Source organism: Rhea pennata, chromosome 2 (genome assembly GCF_028389875.1).
Source record: "Rhea pennata isolate bPtePen1 chromosome 2, bPtePen1.pri, whole genome shotgun sequence".
NCBI classification, from domain to species: Eukaryota; Metazoa; Chordata; class Aves; order Rheiformes; family Rheidae; genus Rhea; species Rhea pennata.
In genome coordinates, this window is record NC_084664.1 from 42,581,457 (window position 1) to 42,600,700 (window position 19,244).

Consider the following 19,244-nt stretch of genomic DNA (forward strand, 5'->3'; position numbering starts at 1 on the left):
ATGTCTGCTTAACTCACCTTTCAGAAAGTAACTTAAAAATGGATCACAGATTGAAAATTTCCTCCAAAGCATTGCAGTTTGGGAATTTCAGCTGCAGACCACACCTATTTTTGAGTAAGTTTCCTAAATCTTTTGCTTTGTAAAAGCTGTTGATTACGTCAACACTAGTACACCAGCGAACAGTGGTTGACTATTGAACTGGTGGTAGATAATGAAAGCAGGCTACAGATATTTAAGAAATAGCATCTTCTATTTTATCCCGCTAGGTGTCTTCATTCAAAGGATTTATCCCTAACTGACATTAATGTGTGCTCATTATGATAATAAGTGAAAATTACTTCACAATTACTTCAAAAGCAGTAATTATGTTTTAAAAACTATATCTAATTTCTACTTAGATCTGTTTACCTTTGTCTGGAGCCATTTTCATTAAGGAAATGGCATTGTCAGACTGCTGGCAGACCTCTGAAATCAAACGAGCGGGCTCATTTCTGTTGCTATCAAGCCTTCCTCTCATGTCCCAGTATTTCACCATCTCCAGGGACACACTGTGGAAGCCCTTCAAGGAAAAAAGAAGTCAGAATTTAATGAATAATGATATATTTAGCAACAATGAACTATTTCTACTGCATTGACATTTCTCCTTTCCAGTCAGAAAATTGTTTCCTGTAATAGAATTTTCATCTGTAAATATAAGTTAATAAACACAGAACATGCTTGTCTTGTAATACCAGAGCTATTTTCAAGAACTGATTAAAAAAAAAGTCACTGGTTTTGTCAGAAAAATAAATCTTACTGTAATTAAGTAGCTGAAGCAAGTCTGTATAACATGAATTTTAGACTATAGCTAGATTGTAAAAGTATGGATGCTTATTTTCCTCACTTTATTTTTTAATGACATCAAAAATATCACTATCTGTTCAACTTCTAACTTATTACTTCTTTGGCCTTCAACTGGTCTAGCTTATTAGTATATCCTTATTTTATTCTTGAGCCTAGACTGCTGAATTTTAATTAAATTACCATTGAGAATAGGAAAACCAAGTAAGCAAAACTCATTAACTGTGGCATAGATAATTTGTGATTTTATACTTCAGAAGTGAGCTTGTCTTTCAAGCTACTGTATTTTTTTTCTAAAAGGTGTGTTAGAAATCATGCTGCTTCCTTTGTGCTTGTTTGATTATATTCCTTACAACTTGGATATGATGAGGCAACCTGAATTCAAACTGGAAAAAATATCATAGACTATGAAAGGAAACCATAGTCATGGCACATCTCCATTCATGCTTATCTGCTGCTTGGAAGATTCTGTATTTTTCATTTCTCTAGCTCAAAACAGCTGGTTTTATCTGCTTAGTTTTTAAAGTGCTGTTAACTGGTTTATTTATTTTATTTATTTATTCTTCTGTTGATTTGCACTAATAAAGTTGGGATTAGGTTTCCTTCTATGAACTAAATTGCTGTAGAAACATTTTTCATTATCCAGTGTAAGAACTCTTTCTGAGCTATGAGATGATGCCACAAAGTCATGATTTCTTTAGGATTCAGCATGGAAAAATGATGAGAAAATTAGATAATTAGAGCCTCATTTTTAGTCTGTAATGTCACACAACCCCAAAACAACATTTTAGTTTTTTTTTTTTTTTTTTTTTTTTTTGCTCCTTTCTGGTCCACTGCATACCTTCCTAGCTCTTAAAAACACTACCAACCTTCCTCGAAACAAACCTCAAAAACCCCCAAATTCCTTGGGAAGCTTAGGAAAAAAGAGCTTTAGTGGATATTAAGAACCATGTGCTCATTAGACTGCTGGTTTTATGATATTGTACAATTATTCTTGTACTAACACCCTACAAACCTCTCACTTTTTCTTCTACCTCAATAGTTAGGTATCCCCTTCCATTCAATAGGGACTGACAATTTTATCTGATCACTTGCAAACAGCTGTCTCTGAAATTATTTAATTGATTAATAATTAGACTCAGCTTTTTTTGTTCTCAACCAAACAGCAGTTGGTCTAACCAAAATAACACTTTTCTCTATAGACTTTGCCTCACTTATGGTGAACACATTTTGCATTTGGCCAGCTAGCAATTAGTGGTTTACAGCAATGCTGGTAGAGTCTTTTAGCTATTAGTCATTTCATTTGCTTGACACGAATACATTAAGTGAACTGTGTTTGATTGAAAAAGAATGCTTTCTTCTTTACTATCCAAAAACTAGTCATAGTTACTTGCTATTTTTCTTCCAGAGCATATTTGTGTGAAGATAAAATAATCTTTCATCCCTTTTTTTCTTAATATTGCTTTGAAACCCACAAAGTTTGTTACAGCTCTCAGAGAAACGCTTTTGAGATGTTTCCCTAGATCATCCTTTGTTTCTGAATGTCTGAATTCTGTGTTCTGACAATCTCTTCTTCCTTTTAACTGTTACCAAATTGTGCTTCTTTCTACATTACTCATATCTTAAATATTTGTATTTCTTTGTTACTGTATTAGCTTATCTGCAAGCTACATCCTCTGCATTATTTGGCACTATTTATAATGTCTGATCCCTAGCAGTGAATCTTTCTAGCTCAAATGACTCTTTACTGTAAGCAATTTAGCATCTTCCTCTATAAAGCTTGATGCTCTATTCTGTCTAGATTATTTTATTGCTGGTAGATGTATTCATGTGGCAAGACAGTTGTTACAGTGATTGGAATTGGTGGAGGATTAAAAGATGTGCCCTCAACTCAGGCTAGAGGCTTCCTTGTGAGCGTGGAAAGAGCTACATTGTATAATTACATAAAATGAAAAGAACAGGACCTGTGGTTTGGTGAGCCTTCTGGATACTTCTCATTACACGTCCTGTCTACGAGTGGTGTTGCACGCTGTCATCCAACACATTCTGCTAGCGGTCTAAGTAAAGGGCTCATAAGTCTAAGAAGCGTTGTCTGTACCATCTAAGCAAGCAGTCAGACATGTAATATCCCATGCAACGTTAATTAGTTGCTATGGATGTTTCTTTGAGCAAAGTTTTCAAATAAATGGGTTTTAATGTTTTTATTGGATGTTTGTAAGATGAATTGATAGCGCAGCCCTTGCTGAAAAATGGTTTAAAGATTCCTTCCGATTTCAATAACAGGAGTAACTTATACGGCTTTGTAAGGTCAACTAATTAGATCTACTATGTCTGGTTTTGTCAGCTCATTTTGGTGATGCCTATTGATCATGCAGGGAATGACCAGGCAGAAGGGCAGCCATACTCTGATGACCCCTAGCAAGCTTTTATTGATGCAGGCAGCTGGACATCTTCCAGAAACCCAGTGAAGATACCCTACCTCAGCTGCAGCAGCCCCACGACCAGCTCCTGCATCAAACAACCATAGTGATAGTGCAGAACCATCAAGGTAGCTCAGCTTGTTCAGGGTAGTGGATGTGACCCATAGATGACTCCTTTTATCGAAGCAAGAAATGGGTTGAAAACAGTGATAAATGCAGTAAAGTGCATAGTGCACAGGCTGGAGGAAAAAAAAAAAGAACATTGTACCCTATTATGTGTAGTATCAAATATAATTACACTGCAAATTGTCCACTTTGTTCCTGTCCTTAGCTGGAAGGGGCTCTTGTACACGTTTCCCTCTGCTGGGTGGAAGGAGAGACTGGCACACAAGACTGCTGTGCTTTGGAGTTCGGGAATATCATTTCCATTTCTGTGGCTAAAATATTTATGAATTTTGTAGACTTATGTTCTTTCTTTCGATGAAATAATTTAAAATACTAACATGTCGTGAAACAACACATACATAATAAAAGCAAAACAGCATTCATTAATTGAAGCACAAGACAATATGTTTCATTAAGGTAAAATTCATATGTTCTAAATCATCATAGCTACGTTAATTGTACCAGAATCTTTTTGATGTATAGATTTATTCTAAAATTGTCTCAATTACTCACCAGTTTGTTATATTCAGTAGGCAAAAGATTAATAAATATTTTCATCTGTTTATGGGAGAAATTCCAGAGAAGGAAATATATGCACTGGTTATTATATAGGTCAGATGCAGCTGTCTCTTCTACTACAAGCACAATTTGTTATTAATATGTTAACATATACTGGTCTAAGTTGCCACAAAATCTTTCATTTTAGATTCAAATAAGATCTAGAATCCCCAAAGGGTATCTTAATCCCATGGCACTATTACAAAAGTACATTTACTCATTAGTAACATTGATATCATACAGATAAAATGAGCAAAGAGGGAAACATGAGTCAATAAAATGTATACTAACACTTCACTTTTTCTGAATTTTTCTACTGAGTATCTTAATGTCATTAAATCATACGTCAGTTGAGTAGACTCCTGGCTTTCTCTGTCAGGCAGCAGTAAAAAAGCACACAGTCAGAAGCAAGCAAATGAACACAATATTCCCAATGCCCTTCAGGTCAAAACAAGCTCCCCTCCAACCCAGGCACACCCCACTGCTGTGTCCACGTGACTGAAGCAAGACTTACCACTAGTTCTGAGTCTTCAGGTAGTTTTAAGTAAGGAAATGGCCAAAATACCTGTATCATTTCTTTTTTATTCAGTAACTCTTGAATGGGATGGTCATTATCAAAACTGGTTTTCTTTATTGTGTTTTTATAAATTTGTGGCTTTCCACTAATTATTCCCCATTTTTTTCCTGCTGAATAACTAGCTCAAAGACATTAGTAAAATACTGATATAAAGAGAAAAAAATCGGCTCTCGGATCTGCATGGTGAATCATCATGATGATGACGTCTGACATAACAAAAAGAGACTCATGCATAGGTACAACAGAGTATCTTAGCGTAGAACTGCCATGGTGATACATGTCATGATCTGCGAGCTGAATATTAACCATATAACGAACACATGCAGAAAATCTGGATGCTGGGGGAGCAGCATGCTAATAGCTCCTGCTCTTGCAGAGCTGCACTGGAAGTACTGTGACACTGGTGGAAACAGTTTTGATTTATGCCAGCAAACCTGGGGTTAGCACTGATGTTTTCCCTTTCAGCTTTCTCTTGAAACATGCTTACTCCATATGTATACATTAAATACAAATATTTGTTTGAGGCCTTGTAGCAGTACTGTACAATCTTTTCTGGCTCCTCAAGACACGTGAATAGCACAACGAAGGACAAGAAGTATTAGTAACAGTGCTCTCTGTGTGTGTTGGTGTCATATGAGAAAAACAACTCTGCTTCTATTTTAGAATAATGGATGCTATTTCCTCAACATTCAGTTTTCAACTTTGTATAATTAGGATTTTTCACCCTAGGACAAATGTCTTTTGATGGGCCAATGGAATGTGACATTGTTAGTCTTATTGTGTTGCTCAAAATTCCAAGGATTGCCTTTCCCGCTATGAACGTGCCACAACTCTGTAACTGAAAATAAATAATGGCTGAGAATGCCAAAGACAGACTTCTGGAATAAGCCTGGGAAAGAAACAAGATAAAACTTCCTGTTCAGAAGGGCAAATTAAAAAAAAAAAAATCCTTTCTCTTTGCCTTAAAAAAAAAAAAAAAAAAAAAAACACAATACGATAGACTTAGACAAGATAACAATAGATCTAAGCAAAAATGTAGCTTGTGGAAAAAGTTCCTTTCTACAATTTCAGAAGAAATCAGTTCAGTCACAAAGGTGATTTTTCCTGTTATCTTATTCATAGTCCCTTGCCCTTCCTCAGCGTAATACCAGAATCTAGAATGGCAGCAGCTGCTATTGGGCTGCAAAGTGGTCCGTTCCCTCCTGTGACAGGATGCAGAGTGGAGTACAGCTTTGATGTAGAAACACCTCAGACCTTCATCTTCAATAAGTTCTCCCAAAAGACCAAAAAAATTATAAACTAAAAAGTTACACTTGTTTAAACAGTTGCATTTCTGTTTTGTTTTTTGTGTGCTTGTTTGTTTGTTTGTTTTGATAGCAACTAGTGAAATTGGAACAGGATTTATACACGGTCCTCACCCTGCTGACCATCTTTTTGCAGGTGGATCTCTGGCTCCAGCCAGCTTAGTGACTTTCTGAGTAGCAGTAATCGCTGTCCAGCCCCATCCGGGAAGTTCTTCCCGTCCTTTCTGGAGCCAGCCCTGTCTGCTCTTTCTTGTGGTCGCTCTGACTTTCTCCCCTTGAGCATGCTGAGTAATTTCCCATTCTCTTTCACTTCATCCAGTCTTTTCAAAGGAACATGTAACTGAGAATACACAAATAAGTATGATGTGTGTCACCATGATTACATTCCCATATGCTCCACTGTAGCTAGGGAGCAAATCATTAACACCCAAGATGTTAACTTTCTTCTAAAAGCTAGTACATTCTCTATGTTGGGGGGGGGTTGTCCACCCACACATACCTGTGTGCTTGGGTTTGCAACAGTTACTTTCAGTTAGCCAGCAGACCTTTGGTAAACACTGCTGATCAATTTTACTCATCTCTTTGCTAATAATTCAGTGAAGCAGAACTCTGATCTAAAGAAATGCAACTTGCTTCAAGTCTTCCATAGTCTTCCTCACCCGAAATGATGACAATACAAATAACGATCATGATAAAAGGAGCCATGCTGCATATGGAAAAATATTCAGCTGACTGTGAAACCAGAGATAATGAAAAGCATTGAATGCTGATCATAACAGTTCCAGGTTTCAGCACATCTCCTTTTTCACATCCTTCTACACTTACAAAAAATAAGCCTAGAGTCTCTGAAGGGGTTCATAAAGCTGCTGCAGAAAGCTTCCAGGCGGCATAATTTGTCCCCATTGAGAGCCTCCTCTCTCTCAATTCAGCATAGCATTTTTTTTCTGAAAATGGTTACGCAGAGTAGATAGACCGAGCATCCTGCCCCAGGGCTGCACGTCAGCAAGCTTCTCTGCTTTATTTTGAGCCTTCCAATGGAAATTCCTTCAGACCTGTATATGATCCAGACCACATAGCCATTTCTGCACCCTCCTCATGCTCCCATCACACTTTCTACAACCATATACCTGCTGGCATCTGAAAGGCTGTGAAGTTAATCCGTGGGAAACAGTTAGCTTTTCCGCCACCCTTCCACCCTACCGTGATTTGTCCCATAAGCATTACTGTTGCAGTTGGTTTTGACACTTCTGTAAAACAAATTTTCAGCGTTATCCAACAGAAATGGAGCAAATAAGAAGTCCTTTACAGCACTTCAGTACCTTCATTTATCATCCATGCCACAGCGAAATATCCTGTTTGCGATACGAATTACGAGTTGAAAGCTCTCCACTGGTTTTGCCTTGATGTAGCATTTAGCACCCACTTGTGTAGCAATCACAGCGGTCGCCACTTGGTGGAGCCAGACCCCTCTGCAAGTGCAGTGCGCCTCAGGAACGGTCGGGATGGCACAGCCGAGGAAGAAAGTCAGGGGTGAGGGAACTTAAATCTTCCGAGAAATCAGAATCTTTACAGATTTTTGCACAGATTTTTACAGTTTTTTTTTTTTTTTTTTTTTTTTTTTTTTTTTGCTTTTAATTACTCTGACATAGGAGAAATGAAGGTCTTGTCACCTGAGACAACAGCTATCGCCTTTCGCTGGAATAGAATAGAAATTACAAAATGTCATGTACATACACTTGGTAGCGTATGTGCCAGCCTGTGAGAGGCAACCAAAAGCTGTCACTTTTTGCTGTTGTACAGTTTAAATAAGTTCAGATTTTTAATGATAAACTAAGAAATCTTTTTACTGATGACATGCTCTTTATAAATGTCTGCCATTTTTCCATCTCTCTCTCAAGTTCTCTGAATAAAATTGAGAAAGGTGCCTGATTTGTTTCTAGTGTAAAACACAGAGCATCCTAAGGAAAAAATGAGAGGGTGCCAAACTATAAACACCTTCCCTATACTCTGCTGAGATTAGCAACCCTTTCCTCACAGCGTGTTTCTTTCCTCTCCTGTCCATATGTGTGGAACATTTTAATTAAAGACGTGTTAATAGTAGAAGCTCCTCCTGTTTCTGATTCTGTGTTACATTTATTGCAATTGCTATAACAGAGCTCAGGGAACTTATGTCTCTCTGCCAGCTTGATCTTCAATGATCAGGGGTTGTTACTGAGCATTTACGTGCTCTCTGGCATTACCTAGTTTTCCTTGTATTGAGTTGTTCCAAGCCAGAGGAATAAGGCTAGAAGGCAAGTCCATTTCTGAGGAGATGTATTGACTGACATATAAATGAAGTCTTATTACTTCTTTCCATATATTTTTTAGTCCTGTCAGATCTCATTCACTGGGAATAGGCTCTGTTGGTTGGCTCCAGCCTAGTATTTTTCTTCAAAAATATATTGAGAACAAGGTGAAGAGAACTCCTTTCTAGTTGGTGACCCCACATTTCAGAAAAGGCTGGCTGGCCTGTTGGTGCATGCAGCTAGGCAGAATAACAGGACAGGAGAGAAGCCACAGCACTGAAGGACTGCATTTACTAAGTAGAAGGGTCTGTGTTTTAAAAAATTGGGTTAGAAGCTAAAATGCGTAGCAACATAGTAGCATTCCAGTCCCACATGCTGTATGGCTAGACTCACAGCACTCATGCCTGCTTGGAAATATGACAGTTGGTGATTTTCATGTCCTTGTGATACTGGCAGGCCTGGCACAGAGTCTACTTCTTCTATCCTATTTTACAAAAAAAAAAAAAAAAAAAAAAAAAAAAAGGCAAATTCTTGTGTTACAGCTTTATTGGTTTTAAGTACACAAATATATTAAGGGCATTATTAAGTTCTGCCTAAGATTGCCTAGATAGTTAATTTCCTCAATTATTTCTGCGTAAAATCCTGCTCTTTCAAGGTAAATGGAAATATCAGAAAAACAAACCATACTTGATGAACATCTTAAGTTACTATTATAGGTAGCCACCTGACTTTTATGTAGCCATAAAAGCTACAGTATTATCCTCTTGCAAGGAAAATAAATGGAAGAAGAGAGAGTTAAAACTGCATGTAAAGAACATGAAACATTTTATAGAAAGGCAGAATGAAGTTCCTGATAAAAAATAGTAAAGCCCAAATAGAAGAAAGGAGACCGCCTGAAATAAAGAAGCAAATTTCCCATATACAGAAAGAAGGGCTTTGTTAATGCTGGAAGATGGAGTGGGGGCAGGATGAAAATGGAGCATTGGGTCTGTGTACCCAGAATACCTGGAAAGAGGCCCTGTGACAGCACAGGCTGGGTGGGAGTTAGTATTCTTAGCTGGCAATTTTGTTGTTTTGCTCCCTCTGATGTGACTGGGACTGAGGACAAGATTAAGCACCAGAGCCCAGAAGGGGAGGAACAGTCCCAGAGTTGACCATGGAGTCCAGGAAGCTTACAGGGTGGAGATGCAGGCTGGAATTGTCTCCTGTTTCTCTTGGTCTGGGGTTTGGGGGAAAATGTTTTTACTGTGGTGGCAATTTGAAATTAAAGTTTGGTAAAGGTGGAGGTGATGCAGGCACTCAGGACCTTCTCTGTCTTGATCTCTCCTCTGTCTCTCTCAGGAGCAGTGATGGGATGATACCAGTCTTGTCAAACCAAGAGGTGGAGTTGGGTTTGGATTTGGGTGAGCTCTCCAAGGGGCAGGAGAGTTCACGAAGTTCTGCAGCTGGGTACTGCAGACAACGGCAGTCAAAGGGGAGCTGGGTGAGTGCAGCTGGGCGGTTGCAGAGCTCAGCAGCCAAAGGGCTGGTTGCCCTGAGGGGACATGCCTTAGGATTTGGCAGGGAACGGTGCACCTACGTGGTCTCCCAAGTGTTTAGCAGAAGGCAGCTGTGCAGGCCCCAGTCCTCATCCTAACTTTGTGAGTCATGACACCCAGGAAAGAACAAAGTGTGGCAGCTGCTCCTAACCCTAACCCTAACTCTCCTGCTGTTCTTGCTCACACTGCTTGGTCCAAGACTGGACCTCACCCTTAGGTCCAAGACCAGCTTCCTGGCAAGGCAGAACTCAGCCTGGGTCTGAGAGAAGAGCTTGCTTCTGCCCTTCATGAGCATCATTGGTATTAGCGTAGCTCGGAGGGGCTTCCAGATTGGGTACAGCAACAGCTCAGGCTGCTGCAGGCATTTGAGCTCTGTCCTCATCTCCCGGGGGACTGTTCAGTATTTGAAAAAAAAGTAAATGGACATTTTCCAGCCTTAATGGCATAGCTTCACCATCCCTTTCAAGCTTTAGAGGCTACATAACGTATTCAGTGGAGCTCCTGAACCAGTGAATCTTTTAGGAGTTAATATATGCTTGGCTTTTTGTGTAGTCACAGAGTTTCAGAGTTCCTCCACTGATGGGTGAATCATACTTTTTAGCTGGACTACCTCCCTTTTTCTGAAAAATCTCTTCATGTGCTTTCTTAACGAGCATTTATCATTTTTATAACCCTAGAGTCAATATTTAGCATTTTTCAATCAGTGAATCCTGTTTAAACTGAGCATTCGGGATTCCTGTGGTGTAGGATGTTTCCTGTTTTTTGTGTTAAGGGGTTTCCAGCTGTCCAGTACTTTTTGCCACTGACTTAGGCAAAACTCCTCTATTTAAACTACAGTGTTCCCAGCAAAACTCATGAAATCTGAAGACTGCTGAGAGGAAGCAGAGGGTAAGTCGGAGCAGATCATTTCTAAATCCTGCTTGTCACACAGTCTAGCAAGCTCCTCGTCCTGGGATTTGCCCTACTTTAGGCTAGCTGGAGTTGCCTTCTTCCTGAGACTTGTTGGGTAGTTTTGGCAAAGCAGTTTGGAAGCTTTCAGTTCCCCTCACCTCCATGTTTACTGTGTCAGGAACGTCAGTGATGCTGCCTAGAAGCCAGAGGAGTGGGTGCTGCGTGCCCCCTTTCTCCTGCACAGGCTGGAGTCGTTGACGGCGGAGCTCCCGCAGCAGTCTCTGGCACAGTGCAAAGAGGGCAGCTGAGAAGGCCCATGAGAGGGAGCCTGACGTGCAGGAGATTATCTGTGAGCTTTGTGAGCTCCCGTGGCTCTAATTCCAGATATCATTTTTGTGTCGCTCCAGCTGGAAGTGTTCATTCCCCTGTTTTTGTGCCCCATGGTACAGTCCCAGGGAAAACTGCAGTGTTATTTCTGAAGAAGAATGCCTGAGTTGCAGAATCAAGGTGGTTGCTGGAAAGAAGTTCTTTTTACCAAGCATTTAATTCAGTTGGAAATACTAATTTCTGTGTAACCCAGTTTGAAACATAATGTTCCAACCAGCCCAGTGTGGGGTCACAGAGAAAGATCCAAAGGAAGCAGCATAAGAACTTCCTGAGCTTCTCACTGCACGTCTGTGCCTAGAGTCCTCAAGGGGACGAGATCAGCCTGTCAGCAGCCTCTCTACAGAATCACAGAATCACAACCTGTTATGAAGCATGTACCTGACATTTGTTGTGAATATGAGCTGATTTTGAGGCAGCAAAAATTTTTATCCCTCTCACCCATATCCATGCTGCAAAAAAACAGGAAATAGTCCCCAAAGTTCTGGACAGGATCAGATTAAAATAATCCTAGACTTTATGGACACTCTGATAGGAATCCAGGTGCATCAAGACTCACAGCCAGGCTACATTTCTCAGCAGGGAGATTTTAGATGATTAATGTTGCCCTGCATGAATTTATTGGTACATCTGTTACAAAAGCTATTGCTTATGCTACATAGGTGCAAAATCAGCATTTACAGATTAGCATATTATCCTTGTGACTGCATCAGTCACAGCATGGTGCACCACCCTAGCCAGTACAAGATGAATGTCTGGTCCTTTGGCCTCTTTTACTGGTTTCATTCAGTAAACACAGTGAAAACAGAGGGGACTAGGGAAAACAGAGCTGCTGTTTTTTTAATGTAGCTTAAACTGGTTCCTTGATCATGTAAATAAACTGGTTGGAACGACATATCCACACAGCTTTTTGTACTTTTTCAATGGAGTTCGACCGCAAACTAAAATTGGCCCAACTCTGCAAAAAAGCAAATTCTTGCTACTGTGGGTAAGCCTAGCTCCTAGGGTAAAGGTTTTGCAAGACTGGGCCTTTAAACCCTTTTCTATATTTGCTGCACTTCATAAAGCTGGTGTAAAAGGCCAAAGTTCTCTCATTAACTGCTAGGAAATCTATTGCTTCTCAAGACTTTTAAGTCCATTTTAGAGAAAAAAAATCTTTCAACTTGAAAGATCCCCACTGAAAGAAATTATGAGGATGGCTGACTGTCATATGCAAGTAAAATACTTTTCCCAGCCTCCTGCTTTCTTTCCACCACTGACCTCTTCTGTGAACAGCTTTTAGGTCTGACCCCAGCCACATTATTAGCAGTTAGGTCAACCATCACTTACCTCTGCACTTGCTTGGTGTAGGCTGTTATTTTCATCCAACAGCTATAAGTATCTACGCTGTAAAAATCTTAAATATACTGATTCTCTAACTTAGAAGAAGAATACATTTCTACACTAAAAGAGGCTTTTTTCATACATATATACACAGGAGGGAAATGGAGTTGTTTTTGTTTTTCTTCAAACTCTCCTTTCAGAAAAGGGAATTATGAAGGAAGTTTCAAATCTTGGATCATATTAGTCATCAGTTACTTTGCATTATACAAAAATTAGTCCTGATACCCTGCCTTCAATAGGGCTGAAGTGACAGCCAAACTAGGAAAATACAGTACAAACCATTTAGTACCCAGTTCAGGGACACGATGGAAGCTCCACAGGAAAGATAACCAGTAGATTTCTCCATACAATAATATTACATCGGCTTCTAAAATTAGGGCCAAGTAAATTGTAGCTCAGAATATGCTCTAATGTTCAATACTGGACTACTTCAAATTTGCTCCAAAAATAATGCAGTCCTGAGCCACTCTACTACTTCCATCTGCAGAGAAGAGCAAGTTTTTCAGATTTCTTATTAACTTAAGCAACAGGTAAAATTTGCTCCTTCTGCGTGAAGGTTTCCAATCTGTAGAGAGTCCTTCCATATACCCAGAATAGCCCAGTCTCTTAAAAGCCTTGACACCTGATCTCCCACCTGAGTGCAAGAGTTACTACCCCTTGCTGAGAAAGAAAATGCCCAGGATGTGTGTAAGATGTAGGAAGGAAAGCTAAATGATCAAAGTGTCCCCCAAAGGATCAAACTCTGAGCATAAAATTTCCATCGGACAGCAGAGCATTTCAGTAGACACAGTACAGAGGAGTCCTCCCTTCTCATGCCAACTGCTACAAACCGGAGAAGGGTTTTCCCTGCAGAAGTCCGATCTCCTGTAAGTCTCTTCAGAAGCCCAGGAAAAGGTAAGATTTCTTTACATTGTTGATGAAAATGAAAATATTACTGGGATCAGTCTCCTACAGCCATATAGGGGTAAAAGTGCAGCACTGCAATTTCTGGCTCAAGAATGGGATTCTGGACCCTAGCTTATTTGTCCAGCCTCTTGGCCTATCCTAGACCTCTATCTTCTCATGGTGCTCGATTAAGATTCTTTTTACCACATTCTTTTCCACTGTTAAAAAAAAAAGAAAGAAAGAAAGAAAAGAAAGAAAGAAAGAAAGAAAGAAGAAGAAGAAAAAAATGGAGATTGTTAGGTTTGTTCTGAAGCTGTAACACTGTCATCATCCCATTTCAGGAAAATCCATGTGTGTGGGAAAAACAGTGTATGTAGGTGCGTTCAAATGTCTGAAGCCAAGACTAGAGGCAAATCAGATCAGCACAGTGAGAAATGTGGAAAGGTGTAATTAACATTGAATGATGACTTAATTTAATTTTTTAAAAAAAACTTCAAATAAAAATGAAATTACAAAGAATACCATGACCAGTGCCCTGCGTGGTCGCTGTGTACCCCTTCCATACCGAATGCAGTTCAGCAGCCAAGTTCCTGTGTCACTGCTGGTGGACGCCTGCAAAGGCTCCCGGCTCACCAGGCTGCACGCCTGCAGGCGGCTAAAGGCTTGTGGTGATCTCACCATGGATTTTTCTCAGCCTGAGTTCACTTCCTCTCATTGCAGGGCAACATGGGCTCTGAAATAGTCCTTGGCACCCAACATGAGCCGTCGGCATGAGGAGAGAGCAGCATTCCTTCCGAGATATACAAACCGCCATTTCTCCTGTCAAGTGCCAGACAGAGCCTGAAACTGCCACAGGCACCAGTTCATCAGGCCCTTGAGGATTGCCTGGTAGAGTGACACCTTGGGGGCCAGGGCCAAGAAGACAAATGGTCTCCACCATCCTGCAGGAGAGGCACTGACCCAGCAGTGGCACAGAAACTCACCCTCTCCTGACACGACTGAACTCCGGAAGAGAATGGTGGTTAGGACGGAGGTGATCTGAGGGTGATGATGGAGCAAGCTGACTCAGACTGAATGGAAAAGGACTTTGGTGACTGTCCAGGCAGATCTGGAGAGCGGCCACCCCTTTGCGAGACCCACCTGTGCCACAGTAGAGCCTCCCTGCGAGCTCTGTCCTGCAGAAGAGCCTCGGGGCCAGCCCCAGCACTGGGGGACAGAGAGCAGCAAGCCCAGTTTGGGAAGACTGAGATGCCAGCGGTTTTGGTGTGCTCTCTGGGACTCAGGAGGCAAAACTGAAGTCCTTCCACCTCCACAGTTCCCCAGCACAGAGACAGAAGTCTGAGCCTCCAAGGACAACCAGATGCATCTCGCAAGGAATCAGAGCATCTCAGCACCCAGGTGAAGCTGATTTCTCATCTCTTTGTGCTCCATCTCTTCTCAAACACAGGGATGCTGGCTGCCTCCCACCATAGGCACCTAGTAAGAAGATGACCATAAATAGTATTTGTCATCCTGAGACAAGCTCTTGGATCTGGTGGTGAGCTTTCTGATTCCCTCTCGCTGTTTTTCCAGCTGTGGCAGCTTGGACACCTCTGCTTAGCTCCTCCTGCTGGAGCTTGGGATCTCAGCCTTCGTGCCGGGCTGCAAATGGGGCAGCCGGTCTCTGCTGTCTTCCCTCAGCCAAGCTGTCCGCAGGCACAGGTGCTTGGCAGTGTGTAGTGTGATGCTCATTAGCTACCCGCTGTGTCGCTCTGCTGTCCCTGTGGCCAAGCAGGTCAAGGTGGCATTTCCCTTCAGAGGAGCCCTGTGGGACTGTCTGCCCTGGCTTTTCTGAGCACTGCAGCAAAGCCATGATCAGGCCATAGCCTCAGCTAGCAGTCACTTGGCAGTCATAGCAGGAGTCTCCAGAACTCCATCAGCCACTGCTTTGCCTGAAATTGGCCTCCCAAAGCTTGGCCAGAGCAGCTCTTCCTCTTGGGGTTACCAGAGGTCCTCCTCCTTGTCATGGCTGGAAACCAGGGCTGGGACAGACCTTCTTAACTCCCCCTTGCAAACCTGACATACACAGCCCAAGGCTGACTGTATTCACTTCACTTCTTGCCAGCTCAGGTCCCTTTTGCTGCCCACCACACTCCCTTGGTCCTGCTCTAGCACCCTCCAGAAACCCCCAGGAGCACCACTGCAGCCGTCCAGACACGGACAGGCAAAGCTGCCTCTTCTACGTAGCAGGTGGGAGGAAGGCAGCGGCCAAAGCACCAGCTAGCGTGAGCTCCAGGCTGCTCAAGCCATACACGCAGCCGGGTGCTGAAGGGTTAAGGCCTGGGGCTCTTTGCTGCAGTACAGACTTTGTCTCCTTACAGCCCACAGGAATTTACCAGCTGACTTGAGGAGTGCTCCTGTCATGCACATCTGCAAAAGCGATTATGGTTGGGCTGCCCTGTTTCTCCTGGTGCACAAGGTGGAGGATTACAGCGCACAGCCATCAGGGGCACAAAGCCAGAAGATGACAGCCAGTGCCTGCTGCACGGACGTACGCACAGCATAAGAGCAACTGAGCTGAGCTCTTCCTGGGAGTGATGGGTGAGGGGAGCACATGGACAAATGACCCCTCTGCTCTGCAGACTGGCTTTTCTGGCAGATGCCTTCCTACTTGCACGTGCGTGCATGTGAACTGGGAATCAGGTCCTGCCCAGCCCCAGGCACCTCCATGCTAGCACCCAGCTCTGAGCTCCAGCCTCACTGTGACACCCTCCATGGGGAGACTGGGTCATCTGAGAGTAAGACTTCAAGTCTGCACGTGGAGCAAGGGTTGACCTGTAGGAGAGGACAACCAGCTCGGCCCCCACACAAATGCTCCAGCCCAGCTGGGCTCTCTAGCCTGGTGTCATTGCTCCCGCTCACGGGCTCAGATGCTTTTCTTCACATTTTCCTTTTAGGAGCCACTAGCAAGCTGTGATTTCCAGCTTGCAGAAGTTGGTGGCCAGAGCAGAGGAGGGCTCTGCCGAGGGCCATGGTGAGGCTGCAAATTCCCTGGCCTTACAGCCTGTCCTAATAGGTCCCACTCCTGTGCTCAGGCAGAGAGCACTAAGCTGATGGTCAAGGAAGGTGCTGGGTTGACTCATCAACCACTGCTGACAGAAGACAAGGGAGGAAGGGACAGGCACTGGTGGCTGCTGTCAGTGGGACTGCAAGTTTCGGAAGAGGACAGTTGCCTCCTTCACAAGCTTCTGCTCAACAGGACTCCTGGTGACACAAACACCCAGGCAGATGGTCCCAATGCCTCTCTTTCTTGGGCCTCTGGCATATATGTTCTTTTGCATTTTGTACGGTCTCTGCTGCTTATGTTCACTGATTCTGATGGCTCTCTTGGCTTTGGCAAGATCTGTTCTATTCAAACCCAGAGGGGCAGAACATGCTTTTGCATATTTTTTGAAAGACAACACCTGTAATCTCTCCTGCACCTCACAAGAATTAGGAATGACTTCACCAAGACTGCAGCCTTGGTTCCACATTTTGCCATTATCTATAGTGGTTCCTTCTGGATACAGCGGCTTTGGCTTCAGAGACCCCTTACTCATTTCCTGCCTTTTTGGTTGTGGTTTAGACCACACAAGAACTCAAAATACTTCTCTCTGCAGCAAGTAACAGTCCCAGCTTGAAGGATGCTCGCCTGTACTGATTGAGTAGAGTGAAACTAAGAGAAAATATCTGATCCTTCCCCTCAGCTACCATCTGCTGAGCTGCAAGAAACCAGTCAGATCCCAAGGGTGTCAGGTGCCTTGACAGTCATTTAACAGTGCAATCGTCTCCCTGGCTCGTATTTGCAATGTGAACAGAGTGAATGAGGCACAGGGATATATATATTATTTGTTTGCTACAGCTTTAACTTTGCTTGAAGTTTGCTCTTTGATGAGCAAATGGGAATCTGCTTCCTGGCAAATCTTTCTTCGTGTGTGGATGCTCCTATTAAGGCACTCTGAGTCGGTGCCTGCAGGTCACTGCTCCTCCAAGGCACAAGGCAGAGACGCTCTGAGATCCATCCAGGAAGGAGCCTTCTTTGCCTGCTGCACTTTAAAGCGGTGGTGCAACATGTATGAACAATGGAGAGACTTCAGTACATATCCTATATGTAGTGCAAAGGCCCTGTATCTGCTGTCGCTCTTAGTATGAACATGCTTTATTTTGAAATGGCTGATGCTATTGGGAATACTGCACTGCACACATGACAATGAGTCAAAACATACAGGCGACTAGTGTTAGATTCCTAACTCTACACTGAGAAAAGCCTCCAGATGCAGCTCAGTTTTCAAAGAGGGGAAAAACACTTAGCTGCTGTTGCTAAGAGGAAGACTCAGCTGCAGCTATCAAGGGAACAACTGGCTCAGGATGCACTTGCACAAGGCAGCTCCTGTCAGACTGCTCAGACCATGCTCACTCGCACAGTGCCCAGTGCTCAGGGGCTGGGACCCACCACCTTGTGCTTCCCTCTTTGCAATGATGAACGTACACGGAAAGAGGCACAGAACAGGGCAGAACTGTGCTCCTCCCCACGCACCTCTTGCTATTTTTCAAAAAGCACAATTTCACTGCTAAGAACAAGGAAGCCTCTTCTTGTCACTCCCAATATGACAGACAGCTCCACGGGAGCAGAGTTGTTTCTGCAGATCAAGTAAACAAGTTGTTCTGCAGCAAACCAGTTCCTCGCTGCAGAGCTGGTCCTGCAGGACCTGAGCAGCCCACACGGCTCTCCATTCCCATGCAGCCCTTCCGGAGGCTTTGGCAACGCCTTCCACGCTCAGGTGCCTGAATTTAAGAGCTTTAATAGGTTTAATTTAAGGGAGAGCATGGACTTGAACATCCCGGCTCGGGCCTTTGGAGGCCGGCCCCGTTCCCACGGGCAGCAGTGGGAGCAAAGCCTGGAGGGGCACGTGCAGCGCTGCTCAGGGACACGGAGCACCGTGCGCGGAAGACGTTCCCACTGGCGCCGGCGAGAGGGTGGTCAGGAAGCTCAGCCTCTGGTTGAGGGCCCTCAGCGCCTCCCGTGGAAGGTGCCCAGGAGTGTTAGCTGGGAGTCGGCCAAAAAGATGCCTGTGGGAATCACCATGAAGCAGCACCGTGAAATAGGTTTCCCCGTGGAACGGGCCAAGGCACTATTTCAGATCCAGGCTCCAGGTGTTGCTTTTCTTCCTGAGGGGGATGGGAGACCTGGAGAAATCCAAACTGCAAAGGAATATAAGAATAGGGAGACTATCTGAACGAAGAAACCTTCTCCAACAGGTAATGGACTGAGACATGGACAGTGTGATGAGAGAGGAAGCCTATGTCTCCTGTCATACCAGTCTCCTCTCTACTAGGAAGGAAGAGGGAAAAAAGGGTGTTCCTTTAAAATATAATTGAGTGAGACATAAATCATGAGTCAGTTCAATGAAGTGAATTAAGACTGGCTCACATGAAGAGTGGGGAAGTGAAATCCATTGGCTGGGAGCCCTGGCAAGGGGAGGGCAGATGATAAGATATAAGCCACAGGATGAAAGGGACGCTGAAGGACGGAAATGTTAGGTTAGAGGCAATATACCATTCTGGCCCAGGTCCCATTTTCCCCATTGCAGCATCGGCGAAGTGTGGGAGAGAACAGGCTACACATTCTGGAACAAACAGAAAGAGAGACCAGAACCACTTCTCAGTTATAAGCTTTTTCTTTTTTTAGAATTCAAGCTTACACAGTTATCTATGCCCACTATATTCATAATTACATTTTAATATCTGCATACAAAAGCTATGTAAAAATTATTTTCTTCCCCCAAATATACAAATTTTCTCTTTAGATAGTTTAAAACATTTGTGATCACAGATTTTCTTTTAATATATTTTAGGCTGAAAAAATATTACCAATCTAGCACATCACTTAACACTGTTTGCAAAAAAATACATCATCCAAGGTACTTTGTTTTTTACTGTACTGTGTAATGTTTGCCTTACTTCAGGGCATGAAAATGATATTAAAAAAAAAAAAA